The sequence below is a fragment of the Apodemus sylvaticus genome, chromosome 11 (genome assembly GCF_947179515.1).
Source record: "Apodemus sylvaticus chromosome 11, mApoSyl1.1, whole genome shotgun sequence".
Taxonomy (NCBI): domain Eukaryota; kingdom Metazoa; phylum Chordata; class Mammalia; order Rodentia; family Muridae; genus Apodemus; species Apodemus sylvaticus.
In genome coordinates, this window is record NC_067482.1 from 55,870,410 (window position 1) to 55,892,293 (window position 21,884).

Sequence of the window (21,884 nt, forward strand, 5' to 3'; positions counted from 1 at the left end):
CAAGACCAAAGAGTGAAAGAAGAAATTAAAAGTTTCTTTCAAAAGCAATTCAAGAGTTTAGAGTGGGATGAGACAACATCATTTAGAGACAAAAACACATTAGAATATTGTAGGTCATATAATCTTAAATATGTCTTATCAATGAACAGCAGAAGAGATATGTCATATACTCAAACAATTCATAAACATGATAATTCTTGTCAACTAATTTTCTAAACAAAAATGAAGGCAAATCATGTGAAATTTCTACAAGTAACTATCTCCATGGCAGATGTTCTTTTAGTATTTAATAGTCATTCTTTTTTATATATCTAGATCTTATGAAAATGCTAGCTAGTCCATGTTTATATAAAAACACTAAATGCTCACATCTATGGAAAAATGGCTGTGGTGAAACCCTCAAGTTATAATCTGAATGCTACTGTCCATATGACACAGTGACATCCAGGGACTTTGAAAAAGTCATAGAGTACAAAAAAAAAAGCAAATGCTGTTTGAATATCAGTGAGTACTAATTGCTACAGTTTCCTAATTACTGTGAACCATTCTCAGGCATTATAAGCATGCTAAGAGTACGAAAGGCAAGAGCCCGTTCCTTGATATGGAAATATTTCCTTTATTTCTGGCTCTCTTGCCAAGTGTTTAGCTTTGACTTTCTGTACTATTTTAGGATCCTAAAGAGTTGGAAAAATTCTGGGAGAAATCAAGAAAAATGAAGTGAGAAGAGCAAGAGAAAAAGAGCAATAAAAAATATTTATTGGGGATATAAAATGGTTTGTGCCTTATTTATACCTTAACTTCAACTTGTTAAAATTTTGGTGTTGAAGAAAATTCAAATAAAGTTTAAAAGTATCACATCTTCTTCTCTCACATGACACTGAAAGAGCAGTTGAGTGCCTGCTACATTTGAACACTTTGCAAGTAGTTAAATGTAATGTACATTTTGAGTAAAATTTATTAAAAACTTATATTTTAACATACAACCCATATGAAAAGGTATATTATAAAACTTCAATAATCAATGTATGCCTTTTTATTCATTGACTGTGTCCTAGGTACAGTAATTATGATACTGTCAAAGATGGGCAATAACCTTGTCATATACAACAATGAAATTACAGTTTTGCAAATCAAAATTCCAACATCCCAGCTTACTAGGAGGTAAGATTGGGTAAGAAACATTTTTTTTTTTTTTTTAGTCCCTTCATTGCCAAAATAGTTGCATTATCATTAAGATAGGGTTGAATATATAGAACAGTTATTGCAGTAGCTGTGACTGAATGGTTGGCTGTACAATAAATCATCTTTTAACATAATTTTTGTGCAATGAAAGGCTTAAATATGCAAAAGTGTTGAGCACTAAGATTATGTATTAGAGAAAATCCTAAATAAATGATTTTGTCTTCTCATTACTATTATAGTAATATAATAGAATATGTTTTCCATTGTCATATAAACTGAGACAAACTTCTATGACAATTTGAACTCAGATGTGTATAAAGGATGGGTTTTAGTACGTCAAAGAAAACTATGCCCAGAGTCAGGTCCTGACACAGAAATGTCACTGTGAATTTTTGCCAAACTATTGTAAGCTATACTATATGGAAAGGTTTTATAAAGATAAGCCAAGCCACTTATGTAAGCAAACAAAAACAACAAAATAAAACTTGTAGGTAGCTACCCTTCTAAATTTTAAGAATTGTCACTATTTTTAGTCTACCCAACTTTTTCTCTAACTGTTTGTCTCCAAATACTATTGTTCTGTTCTTGCCCCAAGAAAAGTATACACCTCATTTCCCCAAAAGCTTTTTGAGCTATGACATGGATATTTCTTCAGGCTACATTTTCCAAAATGATCATCAGAAGAAGTCAAAATTTCTACTTTAGATATAAACTCATGTTTCTTTCCATATTTAGTTTTAGTAATTTTAGTGGGACATGGTGGGAATTAAGACTACAAAATTATAAGCCAGCTTCACTTTGTGATCTAAATGCCATCAGCATTATACTAAAGTTTGCTTTAACATGGCCAACTTCAGATTATATCTGCTTTAAAATGTGATTTGTAACATACATTGGGTTGTAAATATTTAGAATTACTAATATGTACTATTTAAACATTAATTTAAAGCATAGAATATTTTAAGTGGGCTATTGTAATAGATATTATGCAAGGGACAGAACATAGTAATTCCAAACATAGTTTAATTTTCAGTGATACCTTTGCTATATCATCTTCCCTATGCTTATTTAAAAATAATTTCTCTCCTATAAAATTAAAGAATGTGGATTGATAAAAAATGATATCTTTTCTAACATAGCATTTTGTGATGTGGAAAAGATGAGCTCCAAAATAGTCTGATTTGTAGCTTCAGTAGGTATTTGATTATACACTAAGACCAATCAATATGTTCCAAGATGAAAATATAAGTAGAGGAGGTTTGTAGAATAAAAATACATAAAATAACTAGAAATTCTAGGATTTCTATGTTCTGAGAGAAGTAGCCAGATAATTCCCAAGCCATATGCCATTTCTTTAGAATCACTCAAATACTAGAGAACTCATATTTGTTGAATGAATGGATGACTGGATGGACAGATGGATAAACATTCCCTGACCCTTTTGAAATTACTAGAAAATTCTAAAAATTGCACATCTTATAAAATTAAATTTTTATAAAAGAAATTAGTAGAGTTGATGAAACTGATGTAATAGAACTGGGCCTGAGAATGGGGTATGGTAAAACAGGTATTTTGAAGGCAGAACCAGGCAGAACAAGTTCAAGTGTAGATTGAGTAGATTGATGTACAAAGCTAGTTCCCCTAGACTACATATTTAGGGCTTGTTTTAGTTATATTTCTAATACTGTAATAAGACATGGTGATCAAGGCAACTTTTAGGAAAACCAGTTTATTTGGGGTTTATAGTTTCAGATGTGTAGATTCCATCATAATAGGAAGCATGGCAAGAAACAGCCAGGCATGTTGCTGAAGCAGTAGCTGAGAACTAACTTGAAACTCAGCCATGAGACGGAGCAAGAGAATAATGGGAATGACTTGGGCCTTTGAAACCTTAAAGTCCACCACTAGTGATACAACTACTCTAACAAGAACAAGTCTCAGTCCTTCTTAGACAGTTCCACCAAATGGCAAACAAATACTCAAATATATAAGCCTATGGGATTTCCAAACATACCTCAAACCACCCTGTCTCTACACAAACAAATAAATAACCAAATAATAAGAAAGAATTGACTAGACTAAATACACACAAAATGCATTGACTGTAACAACAGTAGTCTTAGGAAGCATAGTCCTAAGCAAAGATATAGGAAAAATTTCTTGTCTTTAACTGTCAAAACAATCAGTCCACTATAGAGTGGCCTTTATAGATAAATATAACTTATTTCTAATGAAAGAATATTTTAATACTCTAATTAAATGTTTTGATGCATTTTTCATTGACATTAGGATATTCTTGGCTGTCTAATTCTTTCATTACCTGTGATGTACCTATAACACGCAGTGACACAGATATGTCTTTTGAAGCCTGTATTTAAGTCTTGGAGAAAAGATAAATAACATCATTAATGAAAGTTCTGACCACTAGTAAATGTTAAGGATGATTAAACATGTCTTTGACAGAGTTTTTAAGAAGTAGTTGATGGTCAAAGATCTCCTCATTGCTATAGTGTCTAAAAGTTAAGGAGAAAAACTTTATCTCTTCTTTCTGAAATACCTACAGTTAAGCAGTATTCATCATAATATATAAGAAAATAAACAATTTAATTAAAATTAAATTTAAAAATAAGCTAATAAATATGAATAATCTTTAGCTACTTTGGATGTGCATATACATTTATGGTCTTCTTCAATTTATAGGTTTCTTCAGGAATCTGACTTTTAACTCAATCACAAATGGGGCAAAAGCAAAACACTGTCATCTGAATACAACAGAACCACCACACTCCTAATTATACAGGAACTTTGGTTGCCTGCACAAGATAAACCACTTAACATTCTACCATGAGCCAGGGAGGGGTACATGAGGCTTCAGCACTAACTAAAGAGCTATGCTCTAGCTGATGACTTCTAGAGGGAGGAAAATCAATTTTCTTAAGGTTTGACCCCTGGAAGGTCAATTATTCTCCTGCTACTAGGCCCAGGCATGACTATATAGACTGCACAAATGGACCTCTGTGGGTTATTAAAAAGAAATAGGGGCACCGAGTTGGGAGTGGATATGGAGATATGATGAATCTTGGAGCAATGGAAATAAATATGATCAAGCTACACTGTGTGATATTGCAAAATAAAACAAATATATACACTGTGTGAAATTGTAAAATAAAACAAATATGTTATAAAAATAGAATATCACTCCTAATATTGATGAGGGTATTAGTTGGTCTTAAATCTTAGAACTTTAAATCTGCATTCTAGTTTTGCAGAAGTAGTACTTCAGTGGAAAAGCAGTTCCTAGTCTTCGCAAGGCTCCATCCCCAGCATCTTAGGTGAAAAAAAATTATTTCAAGTCACGTGTGTTGATTTCTTTTGTGTGTATTTTGCTTCAAGCTATTATTTTAACACAAGAACACCAGTTGCCACCAGGAAAAGTTGAGCAAGACAGACTCCTTACCTATCATACAAGTCAGTGTTGTCACCTGTGCTTTGAGACTGACACATGATTCTTGAGAAAGGCTGTCAGAAAAGCAGACAGACCAAGCCCTAAACCCTTAGGCAATGGTTTGTGCTTGGTTCAGCAGGCCAGATACATCCCATGTGCTCTGGGCTCTTCACAGGACACAAGGGCAGGCTAAGAGATTTATAAATAGTGCAGAATATTATAACCTGTAGGGCAATCATTATATAGCCAGCTCTCTTACAGTCAAAAGAAAAAAAAAAACAAAAGAAAAATCTTGAAGCTACAAGATACATAGTGTTAGCTCAAGGTCAACATGGCTGATTAGTGGAAGAGGTCCAATTTCATTTCTTTAATAATTTCAAAATGTGTTCCAAGAATTTACATTGATAATTTTTATGCAGATTGGTAGGGTAGATAGGCATAATTTATAGGCAAAGTACCTATTTTTAAAAAAAAAATAAATGAAATAATGAGCATTATTTAACTCCTGAATCATTCTTTTCAGTTTCCAATGTTCTGTATTTAGTATTTAGCAAGCACTGTAAACCTCTCTTGATAAAAATAGATTCAAAATACTAGGAATTGTACCTTTGGACTTAGAAACAATTATACTTGCTGTAAAATCCAGAGGGGGATAAAATCCATTTATAACAGATGTTGGACCACGCACTGAAAGATGCAGTTCAGGGTAATATTCAGAGGTCATAGACAAGGATAAAGAGGCACATCCAGGAAATGTGTTCCTGGATGAAACCAGTGTCTTTTCAACACAATAGTGGTAATCAGTGGATTATCTGGGACATAATTCTAGAGAATTTGAGTCAAATATAAATTTCAATAGTGTAAGGCAACATATGCAAAGTAACATAAACTTATCAAAGGCTTCTGTGAAGCACAAGAGGAGGCAATAGGGACCATTCCCGCCTTAGTGTTTAAGCATAACTCTCTGTACCACATGTTCTCCATAATGACAATCCACTCACAGTAAACCCAAGATCACTAAAGTGTTCACTCCCTATTAAGACACTTGGCTTCTTCTTCTTCTTGTATGTTCTTCCAAGTTTTTCAAATGACATCTATCTAGTAAGATGTAAACCATGCCACATGTGATCAAACTACATAAGTAAACTCTATCTAAAATCCCAAACTGCTTATGTTTGTCTCAATTTTGCCTGGATTTTTCCTCAGTGAAAAACTCTTATAAATTAGGATATTATTTTATTCTGGTTCTAGTTATACATGTCCAATTAAAATGCATTTATTCACTTTTTTAAAGTGTAGATTTTCATTTGTAGAGGAAAATGTTTCTATATAAAGATTGGCTACACATTTACAAATTCTTTAAAGCTTGAGCAATCTTATACAAGAATAATTCAAGGGTTTTGCATACTCAAAATAATCATGAGACTGGTAATATCAATGAAAATTAAAATATAGTACAAAAACAAATTTAACTTTTTTCTAAATTTTCTTCATTACTGATCTTTTATATTGCCTAACTGTTAATAAAATTTTGTATAGTTTCAGTTAAGTTATATTTAAAGTTCACAAACAAGTCTTTATCAGCCTTTGCTAAAGGAAACTGGTGTGTGCGTGGTAGTATTGCACAAAGGAGCCCCTTGTAAAGAAGTAATGCATTAAGTGCCAAGAAATCAAATTCCTCCCAAGACACAGAAGATTATATTTTTCTTATCTTTCTGCATATTAATCTTAAAAACAATCTGTTACAAGCCTCCTGACCATAGGAGCAACTGAAATTTAAAGGCTCCCTCTGGAGTTTGTATTTTAGTTTTGAAAATAGTGACATGCAACATGATTATTATAACAAATGAAGGGAAACATTTCTTTTCCCATTCATCAGCAAACATGTGTTCATTTCTTATTACAACAAAACTGTCCGCTGATAGAGGACAATGATCTCATCTCTTCCATCACCTTTGAATGTATCCTTTTTACAGATGGATACAATTCAATGGAGATGATTTAAAGGAGTTTGCTTTCTTGTATGATATTTGTTCCGTCCTAAATCATCAAAGTCATCTGTTAAACCAACAATTTGACTATAGTTATAGTCATTATTAGTCAAATGCTATTGGGATATCTATTTGTCTTTACAAAAAAAAATCATTCAAGATATAATAACAGTCTGAGTTTTCTAAATGAAGAAATTAAGGTATAAAGGGATTAAATAATAATCAAACATTGACATTATTGGCAAGAAAATAAATAAAGGATAAATAGTAATAAATTATTATGACATTGAAACAAATATGTAGTATAAAACCATCTACCTGAGCCACACAATGGATGGAAAGAATAGTCTATGTTCACATAAAAGATCCCACTTCCTCATTTGCATCAGAACATAATACTGTAGGGTTTGAGTTGTTTTACCTTGTCCTATAGCATGTGAAATATAATAAAGTGGAGAAAAGCATAAAGTGGCCTCAATATTTATATTTTCTTCAATGTTGCAAGAACTACTGCATAGATTCAAATTTGTAAAATACAAAAAAAAAAAAATAAAGATTTTAACTGTCACAAAGGGAATGAGTTCTCATTCTATATGATCACTAGAACCTGAAGAATAACCATGAGAAACACAGACATTACCCCAAGCAGTGAGAAACCAAGTCAGTTCTTAAGGCTCCTACTATAAATGAGAATAGTGAGATGTTTCTCTCTCCCTCCTCCTCCTCCTCCTCTTCCTCCTCCTCCTCCTTCCTTTCCTCTCCCTATACCTCTTATTGTAACCTAGACTAGGGATAGAGTCATAAGAGAGAAATGTTGAGTGCTTGCAAAAAACTCCAAGAAAGCCAGACATTAAGTTTTATGTCCTCAGTTTCTCTGAAAACATGGTTTGTTCTTGGAATGTGTTTTCATGTTTCTCCCAAGTATAGCAGATAGGAGTGAGTTAACTTTGGCTGTTGCTATTCATTTGGGTCTATGGAAAAATATGTTTTTGCAATGGGTGGCTTGTCCTGAGATTGTCCACTTTACTCAGGTGACTCTTCTTAATTCTCAGAGTATAAATTTCTCTGAATAAAGATAGCTATTCAACAAGATGTTACTCTGCCTCATTTTTATATCCTATTCACCCAGACTCACACTGCCAACCACAACAGTAAACACATTTATATTTGTCAATTACATTTTAAATTTTAATTCAAGATGCTTATATATAAGATATATACATCTTTCAGAAATTATTAAAATCCCAGTTATCTATAATCCAACCTCCTGAGTACACTGAGTCAGGAATACTACAAATTTAAATCTGAGCTGATTCACAGAGTTTATTCAAGGGCAGCTTAAGGAACTTAGTAAGACTGTGTCTCAAAATTAAGACTAAAAGGAGGGCTAGGGTTTGGACTAGGCTAATCAGTAAAGTGCATTTCACAAAAGCATGAGGACCATAATTTCATCCTCAGAAGACACATTAAGAACTGCTCTGGCGGGCAGACCTGTAACAGGCATAGCCTGAGGCTAACAAAGCGGGGGTCCAGGCCCCAAAAGGCACAGGACTGACCCCAAGAACTGGGCGGCTTGGTGGGCCATCTGTGAGTCAACCCGCCCAGGTGATTGTTAGCAAAGCAGACTCTCCCGGCGCTTTCAGGGAGCACGGGCGCGCACTCCCGCCATCCTAGTCACCTGGCAGACCCAATTAACAGTCATAGCCCTAGGAGAACTTTGCTCGGACCTTGGCCTCCCAGGCTTTTGCCTGGACTCAGGGACTGGGCGGCCAGGCTAACCTTGTGTGCAACAGCCCGGTTGGCGGATCGGCTGCCCAGCGGAGTGAGCAGAACACAGGGGAGGTCACAGCAGCATACACCGTCGGCACTCCCTGGGGGTGCACACAGGCTCCATCTGGTCCACAGACACAATCTAGGGCAAGGCCTCAGGCAGAAGCCCTCAGCTCTACTCTCTCCGCTTCTGGATCCAGATAAGTCTGGGCGGCAGCACCACATCTCCAAGTCCTGCAAGTGGCTAGCTGGGCTTCTGGGCGGCCAGCTGGGAGAAGTCAGTGTGCTCCAGTGAATCCAGCGGGCCCCAGCGGGAGCCTTCGGGTGCCTGCTTTGGGATCTGAACAGCCTGGGCAGCAGCACCCTGTCTACAAGCAGTGCAGGAGGTAAGCTGTGCACCAGAGGCCAACTGGGAAGGGGCAGCTTGCACTGGTGAGTCCAGCACTGACAAGACAAACTAACACCAGTGAGAACTAGATGGCAAAAGGCAAACGCAGGAACGTCACTAACAGAAATCAAGGCAATATGGCAACATCTGAACCCAATTCTCCTCTACCAACATGTCCTGGATACCCCATCACACCAGTAAAACAAGATTTGGATTTAAAATCACTGGTCATGATGCTGGTACAGGAACACATGAAGGACATACTTAAAGAAATCCAGGAGAAAATGGATCAAAAGTTAGAAGCCCTTGCAAGGGAAACACAAAATTCATTGAAAGAAATCCAGGAGAATACAAAAGCCAACAAGGAGGAAATGCAAAAAACACTTAAAGAAATACAGGAGAACTTTGGTCAACAGGCTGAGGTCATGAAAGACGAAACACAAAAATCTCTTAAAGAAATACAGGAGAACTTTGGTCAACAGGCTGAGGTCATGAAAGAGGAAACACAAAAATCTCTTAAAGAATTACAGGAAAACACAAACATGCAAGTGAAGGAGCTAAGCAAAACCATCCAGGATCTAAAATCAGAAGTAGAAACAACTAAGAAAACTCAAAGGGAGACAACTTTGGAGATAGAAAGCCTTGGGAAGAAATCAGGGGACAGAGATGCAAATATCAACAACAGAATACAAGAGATAGAAGAAAGAATCTCAGATGCTGAAGATTCCATAGAAACCATGGACTCAACAGTTAAAGAAAATGCAAAATGCAAAAAGCTTATAACCCAAATATCCAGGAAATCTAGGACACAATGAGAAGACCAAACCTAAGGATTATAGGCATAGATGAGAGTGAAGATTTACAACTTAAAGGGCCAGCAAACATCTTCAATAAAATTATGGAAGAAAACTTCCCTAACCTAAAGAGAGAGATGCCCATGAATATACAAGAAGCCTACAGAACTCCAAACAGACTGGACCAGAACAGAAATACTTCCCGTCACATAATAATCAAAACACCAAATGTTCTAAACAAAGAAAGAATACTAAAGGCAGTAAGAGAAAAAGGCCAAGTAACATATAAAGGAAGACCTATCAGAATCACAGCAGACTTTTCACCTGAGACTATGAAGGCTAGAAGGTCCTGGGCAGATCTCATGCAGACTCTAAGAGAACACAAATGCCAACCAAAACTACTATATCCAGCAAAACTCTCAATCACCATAGATGGAGAAACTAAGATATTTCATGACAAAACCAAGTTTACCCAATATCTATCCAAAAACCCGGCCCTAAAAAGGATAATAGGAGGACAACACCAATACAAGGAGGGAAACTTCACCCTGGAAAAAGCAAGATAGTAACCTTTCATCAAACCCAAAAGAAGTTAAGCATTCAAATTTAAAAAATAACGTCAAAAATGATAGGAAGTAACAATCACTATTCCTTAATATCTCTTAACATCAATGGACTTAATGCCCCAATAAAAAGACACAGACTAACTGAATGGATACGTAAACAGGACTCTACATTTTGCTGCTTACAGGAAACACGCCTCAGGGTCAAAGACAAACACTACCTTAGAGTAAAAGGCTGGAAGACAATTTTACAAGCAAATGGTCTCAGGAAACAAGCTGGAGTAGCCATTTTAATATCAGATAAAATTGACTTTCAACCCAAAGTCATCAAAAGAGACCCTGAGGGACACTTCTTCTGGTCAAAGGAAAAATACAAAAAGAAGAACTGTCAATCCTGAACATCTATGCCCCAAATGCAAGGGCACCCTCTTTCGTAAAAGAAACTTTATTAAAACTAAAAGCACACATTGCACCTAACACAATAATTGCGGGTGACTTCAACACTGCATTTTCCTCAATGGACCGATCAGGAAAACAGAAACTAAACAGGGACACAATGAAACTAATTGAAGCTTTGGACCAATTAGATTTAACAGATATATATAGAACATTCTATCCTAAAACAAAAGAATATACCTTTTTCTCAGCACCTCATGGTACCTTCTCCAAAATCGACCATATAATTGGTCACAAGACAGACCTCAACAAATATAAGAAGATCGAACTAATCCCATGCCTCCTATCTGATCACTATGGAGTAAAAGTGGTCTTCAATAGCAACAGAAACAACAGAAAGCCCACATACACGTGGAAACTGAACAATACTCAATGATACCTTGGTCAAGGAAGAAATAAAGAAAGAAATTAAAGACTTTTTAGAACACAATGAAAATGAAAACACAACATACCCAAATCTATGGGACACAATGAAAGCAGTGCTAAGAGGAAAACTCATAGCGCTGAGTGCCTCCAAAAAGAAAATGGAGAGAGCATACATTACCAGCTTAATGACACACCTGAAAGCCCTAGAACAAGAAGAAGCTATTTTGCCCAGGAGGAGTAGCAGGCAGGAAATCATCAAACTCAGGGCCGAAATCAATCAAGTAGAAACAAAGAGAACCATACAAAAAATCAACAAAACCAGGAGCTGGTTCTTTGAGAAAATCAACAAGATAGATAAACCCTTAGCCAGACTGACCAAAGGGCACATAGAAAGTATCCAAATTAACAAACTTAGAAATGAAAAGGGAGATATAACAACGGAAACTGAGGAAATCCAAAAAATCATCAGATCCTACTACAAGAGCCTGTACTCAACACAACTGGAGAATCTGGAGGAAATGGACAATTTCCTTGACAGATACCAAATACCAAAATTAAATCAGGACCAGCTAGACCATCTAAACAGTCCCATAATGCCTAAAGATATAGAAGGAGTCATAGAAAGTCTTCCAACCAAAAAAAGCACAGGACCAGATGGCTTCAGTGCAGAATTCTACCAGACCTTCAAAGAAGAGTTAACACCAATACTCGTCAAACTATTCCACAAAATAGAAACAGAAGGAACACTACCCAATTCCTTCTACAAAGCCACAATTACGCTGATACCAAAGCCACACAAAGATCCAACAAAGAAAGAGAACTTCAGACCAATTTCCCTTATGAACATCGATGCAAAAATACTCAATAAAATTCTTGCCAACCGAATCCAAGAACACATCAAAACGATCATCCACCATGATCAAGTAGGCTTTATCCCGGGAATGCAGGGTTGGTTCAATATACGGAAATCCATCAATACAATCCACTACATAAACAAACTCAAAGAACAAAACCACATGGTCATTTCATTGGATGCTGAAAAAGCATTTGACAAAATTCAGCATCCCTTCATGCTTAAAGTCTTGGAGAGAACAGGAATTCAAGGCCCATACCTAAACATAGTAAAAGCAATATACAGCAAACCGGTAGCCAGCATCAAACTAAATGGAGAGAAACTTGAAGCAATCCCACTGAAATCAGGGACCAGACAAGGCTGCCCCCTTTCTCCCTATCTTTTCAATATTGTACTTGAGGTACTAGCTCGGGCAATTCGACAACATAAGGAGGTCAAAGGGATACAAATTGGAAAGGAAGAAGTCAAACTATCATTATTTGCAGACGACATGATCGTCTACCTAAGTGACCCAAAGAACTCCACTAGAGAGCTCCTACAGCTGATAAACAACTTCAGCAAAGTGGCAGGTTATAAAATCAACTCAAGCAAATCAGTGGCCTTCCTATACTCAAAGGATAAGCAGGCTGAGAAAGAAATTAGGGAAATGACCCCCTTCACAAAAGCCACAATCAGTATAAAGTATCTTGGGGTGACTCTTACCAAACATGTGAAAGATCTGTATGACAAGAACTTCAAGACTCTGAAGAAGGAAATGGAAGAAGACCTCAAAAAATGGGAAAACCTCCCATGCTCATGGATCGGTAGAATCAATATAGTTAAAATGGCCATTTTGCCTAAAGCACTATACAAATTCAATGCAATACCCATCAAAATCCCAACTCAATTCTTCACAGAGTTAGAAAGAGCAATTATCAAATTCATCTGGAACAACAAAAAACCCAGGATAGCTAAAACTATTCTCAGCAACAAAAGGAAATCTGGGGGAATCAGTATCCCTGACCTCAAGCAATACTACAGAGCAATAGTGTTAAAAACTGCATGGTATTGGTACAGTGACAGGCAGGAGGATCAATGGAACAGGATTGAAGATCCAGAAATGAACCCACACACCTATGGCCACTTGATCTTCGACAAAGAGGCTGAAATCATCCAATGGAAAAAAGATAGCCTTTTCAACAAATGGTGCTGGTTCAACTGGAGGTCAGCATGCAGAAGAATGCGAATTGATCCATCCTTGTCTCCTTGTACTAAGCTCAAATCCAAATGGATCAAGGACCTCCACATAAAGCCAGACACTCTGAAGCTAATAGAAAAGAAACTGGGGAAGACCCTTGAGGACATCGGTACAGGGAGAAAGTTTCTGAACAGAACACCAATAGCGTATGCTCTAAGAGCAAGAATTGACAAATGGGACCTCATAAAATTACAAAGTTTCTGTAAGGCAAAGAACACCATCAAGAGGACAAATCGGCAACCAACAAATTGGGAAAAGATCTTCACCAATCCTACATCAGATAGAGGGCTAATATCCAATATATATAAAGAACTCAAGAAGTTAGACTCCAGAAAACCAAACAAGCCTATTAAAAATGGGGTACAGAGTTAAACAAAGAATTCTCACCTGAAGAACTTCGGATGGCGGAGAAGCATCTTAAAAAATGCTCAACTTCATTAGTCATTAGGGAAATGCAAATCAAAACAACCCTAAGATTTCATCTTACACCAGTCAGAATGGCTAAGATTAAAAATTCAGGAGACAGCAGGTGTTGGAGAGGGTGTGGAGAAAGAGGAACACTCCTCCACTGCTGGTGGGGTTGCAAATTGGTACAACCACTCTGGAAATCAGTCTGGCGGTTCCTCCAAAAACTGGGCACCTTACTTCCAGAACATCCTGCTATACCACTCCTGGGCATATACCCAGAAGACTCCCCACCATGTAATAAGGATACATGTTCTACTATGTTCATAGCAGCCCTATTTGTAATTGCCAGATGCTGGAAAGAACCCAGGTATCCCTCAACAGAAGAGTGGATGCAAAAAATGTGGTATATCTACACAATGGAGTACTATTCAGCCATTAGAAACAATGAATTCATGAAATTCTTAGGCAAATGGATGGAGCTAGAGAATATCATACTAAGTGAGGTAACCCAGACTCAAAAGGTGAATCATGGTATGCACTCACTAATAAGTGGATATTAACCTAGAAAACTGGAATACCCAAAACATAATCCACACATCAAATGAGGTACAAGAAGAAAGGAGGTGTGGCCCCTGGTTCTTGAAAGACTCAGTGAAACAGTATTCAGCAAAACCAGAACGGGGAAGTGGGAAGGGGTGGGTGGGAGGACAGGGGAATAGAAGGGGGCTTGTGGGACTTTCGGGGAGTGGGGGGCTAGTAAAGGGGAAACCATTTGAAATGTAAATAAATTATATCGAATAATAAAAAAAATATACTTAAATAAAACATAAGATGAAGCAAAAAAAAAAGAACAAAACCAAACACACACAAACACACACACACACACAGACACACACACACAGACAAACACACCAGAGAGAGAGAGAGAGAGAGAGAGAGAGAGAGAGAGAGAGAGAGAGACAGAGACAGAGACAGAGACAGAGACTAAGGACATTAAAATCAAACTAAATGATAGAGTACATGCCTACAATCTTTGAAGCCCAATATTAAAAGTAAAACAGTTTTAATGAAAGCTACTATTGTTTTTAAGGTGCAGTCTTCTATTTCACTGTGGATAACAACAGTTTTTATGATACAATTAGCAAGACCTCGGTATCTATTTGTGATTTCAGTGTGTGATCTGTCAAGATGAGCCAGGAATAGTAGTCACGGTATAGGGGCTCTATACGTGATAACAGTCTCATTTTGTAGCTTGTAGCATGGAATTGTTTGTTTGAAATTCTGTTATAATTATATTAAAGAAAATCACTTAAGATGATCCTTTGGCTAATTAATTCAACAAATATTGAACTTGTTTCCAGACATCCTCCCCCTGCCCAAAAAAAAAAAAAAAAAAAAATGCTTCTATTCAGTTGTAGATAGAGGATTCAGCAAGATTGTTATACATTTTCTGAACTCAAATGACTTAGTCTACATGAGTTATAAAAAGAACACAATGGAATACTATGAAAATTAGAATATTATACTTTTAAATAAGATGAGTACAATGACAAAAAGGTTCACATGAGGAGAAAATTGCAGAATTTTTCTAACTTGGTCTTTAAACTTTAAAGCAGTCATATGTATCCCCTGGCTCATTCTCTTCCTCTTGTTTATTGTTGATCTGCCTCTGCAAACCTAGATCAATGGGCAGAATTCTCTACACTCACACTTAGAAGTAAAACTGAGCCAGCCTTAAAGGTAGGTTTGAGAAGGCTTCAGATGAAAAGTATTTACCAATGTCTATGTATTTTTCTTTTCACTATTCACACTACCTTAAGAAGCCTATTGTTCTGTTCTATGAAACTTAAGCCAGGTTAAGATATTTTCAATAGAGTATTATCTACCAATAATGCATGAAACATTGTCAGTCATTAGAAGAGGAAGACATTTTAAGAGTAGTGCTGCTGCAGCTTGAAATCATCTTCTGCCACAGAGCTCCATACCCAGGTGGCACAGGGAGAGAGTTAGCCTCCTTGGAGAGCAGAACAGGACTGTGACTGCAGGCAGGACCACTCTTGCTGCTCAGAGAAACCTGGCCAGAATCCTCAGGATACCTGATGGAGAGGTAGCCTGGGACATGGACTTAATTCAACAATAAAAAGGCATAGATTAACAGACTAGATACATAAACAGTACCCAGCATTTTGCTGTATACAGGAAATGCACCTCAGTGTCAAAAACAAACACTACTTCAGAGTAAAAGGCTTGAAAACAATTTTCCAAGCAAATGGTCTCAGGAAACAAGATGGAATAGCCATTCTAATACCAGATAAAATTGTCTTCCAACCAAAAGTAATCAAAACAGATGAGGATGGACACTTCATCATCATCAAAGGAAAAATCTACCAAGATGAACTTTCAATTCTGAACATATATGCTCCAAATGCAAGGATACCCAAATTTATAAAAGAAACTCTACTAATGCTCAAAGCAAACATTGCATCTCACACAATAATTGTGGGGAACTTCAACATTCCACTCTCATCAATGGAGAGATCAGGGAAACACAAAGTAAACAGAGACAGAGTGAAACTAACAGAAGTTATGGACCAAATGGATTTAACAGATATCTATAGACCATTTCGTCCTAAAACAAAAGAATATATCTTCTCAACATCTCATGGTACCTTCTCCAAAACTGACCATTTAATCTATCACAGAAAAGACCTCAACAGATATAAGAAGATAGAAATAATACCATGCCTCCTATCAGATCACTATGAATTAAGGCTGGTCTTCAATAGCAACAAATACAACAGAAATCTCACATACACACGGAAGCTGAATAACACTCTACTCAATGATGACTAGATCAAGGAAGAAATAAAGAAATTAAAGGCTTTTTTAAATTTAATGAAAATGAAGACAGAACATACCCAAACTTGTGGGGCACAATGAGAGCAGTGCTAAGAGGAAAACTCATAGCTCTGAGTGCCTCCTAAAAGAAACTGGAGAGTGCACACACTAGCAGTTTAACAGCACACCTGATAGCTTTAGAACACAAAGAAGAAAATACATCCAAAAGGAATAGACTGCAGGAAATAATCACAATCTCAAGGTTGAAATCAACCAAGCAAAAACCAAAAGAACTATACTAAGAATTAACAAAACCAGGAGCTGGTTCTTTGAGAAAATCGACAAGATAAACACTTAACCAGACTAACCAGAGGGCAAGAGACAGTATCCAAATTAACAAAATTAGAAATGAAAAGGGAGATATAACAACAGGAACTGAGGAAATTCAAAAGGTCATTAGATCCTACTACAAAAACCTATACTCAACACAACTGGAAAATCTGGATGAAATGGACAATTTCCTAGACAGATACCAAATACCAAAAGTTAAATCAGGATCAGATAAACCATCTAAACAGTCCCATAGACCCTAAAGAAATAGAAATAGTCATTAAAATTCTTCCAACAAAAAAAGCCCAGGATCAGATAGTTTTAGGGCAGAATTCCATCAGACCTTCAAAGAAAACCTAATACCAATATTATTCAAACAATTCCACAAAATAGAAACAAGAGGAATACTACACAATTTGTTCTATGAAGCCACATTTACACTGATACCAAAACCACACAAAGATCTCACAAAGTCAGAGATCTTCAAAGCAATTTCCTTTATGAATATCAATGCAAAACTACTCAATAAAATTCTTGACAACTGAATCCAAGATCACATCAAACAATCAAGTTTGCTTCATCCCAGGGAAGCAGGGATGGTTCAATATAAAGAAATCCATCAATGTAATCCACTACATAAACAAACTCAAAGACAAGAACCACATGGTCATTTTATTATATGCTAAAAAGGCATTTGACAAAATTCAGCATCCCTTTATGTTAAAAGTCTTGGAATGATAAGGAATCCAAAGCCAATACCTAAACATAGTAAAAGCAATATACAGCCAATCAGGATCCACTATCAAACTAAATTGGAGAGAAACATTGCAACATTGAGCAGTTTTCTTAAGAGTAGCTCAACTGTACCAGGAAGTGGTCCATCTCAGGCTACCTGACAGGATACATTCAAGATACAGTAATTTCTTCATGGCTTATGCAAGCTGAAAACACTTTTGCTTTTACAAGCCTAGCACAATAAATTTATCCTCTAAACATAATGTTAGATTATTAAGCAATGTAGAACAAATGTGGTAGTTGGAAATTTTTCTAGGTATGGAAACAAATCCCTCAAAGGTGTAATTAGGAAGAAGAGAAAGAAGCCTGGTACAAGCAAAATGAAACCTGGGGGAAATGACAATCACAAGAAATTCAAACCTTTTACAGAAAAAAAGTACATTTTTTTCCTTATAGTGAAACATTGGTATAAATATACTTGCACAATTTGTTAATATTTTCATTGGAAAAAAACAAACACTGCGTCTCAACTCCTTTCTCAGATATCTCCATATTTTGTAGGAGTGTAGGTCAAATAGCTGCTCAAGGGGCCAGAGATGGATCAGTGGTTAAAGTGCTGTTTAATCATGGACTGCTGGAATTCAGATCCCAGGACCTACTGAAAAGACACACCTCTGTAACTGCATCTACAATTGAATTCCTTCTAATGTTTTATACGGAGGAGTTCAGGGCTTTTGTTATTGCTAGGATTGTAATCAAAGGAGTGATGTATCTTTGTCAGTGGATCCTATTGACAATGGTGAGATTTTGTTTATTCTCTTAGGGCGATGTATTGATTCTTGGTGAATTGGTACCAGTTGTACAAGTTTCCAATATTTAACACTGAACCATTCCTCCCTTAATTCACTCTCAAGGGAAGCTCCTCAGGTAGGAAGACAACCAAAAGACCTCAAAATGGTCCCTGAAACTGATGAGATTCACTAGATTCCTTCCCTACTAGAGAGCAATAAAATCTGAAAGTCCCTCTCAGATGAAAGGAAACTGAGCTGACAAGAACACTATCAAAAGAACCAACCACATACCAGCTGTCCGGAAGAAGTTTAGACCAACTGAGGCACCTGGAATCGACATTCTTCAACCTGTTAAACCATCTACAGACTAGTTTCTCCAGGTTCCCAGCTTTTTTGAGCTGTCACCCATGCTGTGTGGGCTTTGGTGATGCAGCTGTCTTTGAGTCATTTCTGCTTCTATAAGTAACCCTTCAAACATATTCTTATAAGTAACCCCAATAAACTTATGGTCATATGGGCACTTTGGTCTGTCCTGGGTTCCTTATCCAGGGGAAAACAAAGGTTTGTCACACAACAGTACCTTCAAGTTGTATCAGTGTAAAATTCTATTTATTTGTAATTAGAAAGCATATTGTATGTGAGTAGATATTTTGAAGGGCCCTTATATTTCTATAATTGACTATAATGGGACAGTTTCCTAAAAGACAAATGTAATAGTTAGGACTAGCTGAACTATGCTGAGATGATTTTGATTTAGGTAACACTGTGCTCTGCTGAAGGGAACTGAGATAAGTATCACTTCATTCAAACTTCCCACTCCGAATAGGGAACACTCTGAAATCCTGGCCCCAGCTGGGTTTGGGGAGGGCTTTCACCCTCCAAAAACACTGATTTGTGTTCTTTAAGATGACATCATAACCACCTGTAGAACTTTGAAGGCTGTGGCTATGGGCAACCTCCTGAGTTAGACATCATTCATGATGTTACCACTGATGTGTTAACTGCTAGGTTTAGGCCTGGTGACTTACTAGTGATTAACTAGGACAATTAGTCCAATTTTGAAGTGTTGGATATTTAGCTGGTTAGAGCACCCTAGAAAGATACTTCTGAGGACATATTCTTAGAGTTCCTTGGAAGTAGACCCTGATGAAGTGCCAACATCTGACTGCTCACCAATTGTTGCCAGCTTAATTATCTCCATTCTTTGACTGACCCTGATGTGCAAAGTCATCTCTGTTTATAAAGAAGAGCTATTCTGAGCCTAATAGATTTCTGACCTTGGACCACCCCTCTACTGGAAGAAGTGATTCTTCAGACACCAAGGAGAACAACCCAAGTGTACCCACCGTAGCATACAACTGCTTTCACTTTGAAATTAGGCAGTACTATACAGGAGCCAACACCCTCAAAAAAGCAGTCCACGCAGTTCTCCATGTGGCAACCTAAACAGACTGGTATGGAGATGAAGCCAGAAGCTTCGGGAGAAGAGTGAAAACGGAAAGACCAGGATGAAAGTAGAACAGAAACAGAGCCTGCAGTTTTGGGACAAGGTCCCAGGATGGAACAGAGATGGTCTTTAAAGAGCCTAGCAAGGCTAGGAAGAAGACCCCTCAGGAGCAAGAAGACCTAGAGCTTCAGAGAGAACAACTGGGCAAGGGGTCAGGTACAGAAACCCCAGGAAGAGAGTCCAAGAAAATTAAAACCCCTAGAGTGTACCAAAAGTCCTACAGAGCAGGCTAAAACTGAGAGGAAACCTGCTGATGGTTGCCAGGGTCGCAAGTGGCCCTATTCCATCATGGAGGAAAACGAACAAAGCCCCCAAAAGGAAAAATATGGAAAGTTACTTCAACACCTTCAATGCAATCATCATGTTGAGGTCTGGCCCACACAGGCCTCCCCCAATCCTTATAAAATTCTCAAAGATCAAAGGTGGCATGACAGGGCACAGTCATGGATCAGAAACAACTCAGAGAGATTGAGAATCATCTACTCTTGTTGCTATAAAAGAATGTCTTTCACTAGAAAAGAGAGAGAATTGGTGTTCAAGAATTGGAGAAATCTGTTACACAGAAGAAAGGTTGTGTAAACCTTAAAGGAAGAAGGGGAAACGACTTGGAGCCAGACTTACTGGGAACACCAGCTCAAATCATCCTGGATAGTGGAGATGGAGATAGCTTACTCCCCAACAAAATGGCAGTACTCGAGGCAGAGAAAAAGCCTCTCAGAGACCAAGGAAAGGGTAAAGAAGTAGATCAAATCCTTGCTATTGCAGAGGACATGGAGAAGGAAATTAAGAATGCATTGGGTCCAGGACCCCTAGAGTAAATTCTAAGTAGCAGATTCAAACTGCAAATCACCCAAAGAGATATCTACACCCTGGAGAATGGTCGGTGGCTCGATGATGAGGTCATCACTTTCTTCATGAACCTTCCACTTGTGAGAAATGAAAAACCAAGGCTGCCTAGTTCTTCATGTGTTTAGCACTTTCTTTTACCCCAAGCTAAAGTGTAGCAGTTACAGTTCCATGGAAAGATGAACTCACGAAATCAATCTCTTTTGAAATGAACTTACCTTGATGGCTATTCACTGAAAGGTACATTGGAGCTTGTTGGTAATCAACTTAAGAAAACGAAGTATTGTGTACCTCAATTCAATGGGACAGACAGGGAACACTATCTGTGAGACCATCTTCCAATATTTACAAAAATGAGAGCAAGACATGAAGGAACATCGAGCTGGACCCTTTGGAGTGGAAGCAATACAGTGTGACAGCAGAGGAGATTCCTCAGCAACTGAATGGGAGTGATGGTGGAATGTTTACCTGTAAATATGCAGATTACATCACTAGAGACCAGCCTGTGACCTTTACTCAGCAGGACATGCCCATCTTCAGGAAGAGGATGGTATGGAAAATCCTGCACAGTCACTGCAGCAACATCCACCTGGTTGCTATGGTCCCCACCCCTGTACTTTTCTTTCCATGTTTCTAATATACTTCAAGTAGGATGAGTTGAAGAGATTTAAAACAGGTACTAAGCTGTCTGACTGGATGAAGCCCACTCTCTTCAATATAGTCCTATTGTGGGATATGGGACTACTGTCCTAATGCCATCTCTACGATGCATGCAACTACCACAAACTTAGAAACTGCTGCTTTCCAGCCCACAAGAGACTATGTATTCAAGAAATACTGTTTTAATGTTGGATTTAGTCAATGAATTACTGCCTTTGTTTTATTTTGTTTTGTGTGTGTGTGTGTCTGTGTGTGTGTATTTTGGTTTTTGTTGTTTTTAAACGTTTGTGATTTATTTTTGTTGTTTATTGGGTTTTTATTTTTATTTGTGTTTTTGTTTTGTTTTTTGTTTTTATTTTTTGTTTGTGTTTCTGTTTTGTTTTTTGGTTTTGGTTTTGTTCTTTCTTGTTTTTTTGTTTTTGTTTTTGCATTTTGTTGTTCTGTTTGTTTCCATTTTTGTTTTGTTTGTTGTGGTTTGTTTTTCTTTTTTTAATATAAATTTTTTATTGCTATATTTATTTACATTTCAAATGATTTCACCTTTTCTGGACCCCCACTCCCCGAAAGTCCCATCAGTCCCCTTCCCTCCCCCTGTTTTCCCACCCGACCCTTCCCACTTCCCTGTTCTGATTTTGCTCTATACTGCTTCACTGAGTCTTTTCAGAACAAGGGGCCACTCCTCCATTCTTCTTGTACCTCGTTTAATGTGTGGCTTATGTTTTGG

General features: G+C 37.3%; 1 pseudogene; it reads left to right on the forward strand.

The window, feature by feature from the left end:
- Positions 1 to 19,603: 19,603 nt before the first annotated feature.
- On the forward strand, positions 19,604 to 21,137 carry LOC127696756 (sentrin-specific protease 2-like; annotated as a pseudogene).
- The last annotated feature ends 747 nt before the right edge of the window (positions 21,138 to 21,884 follow it).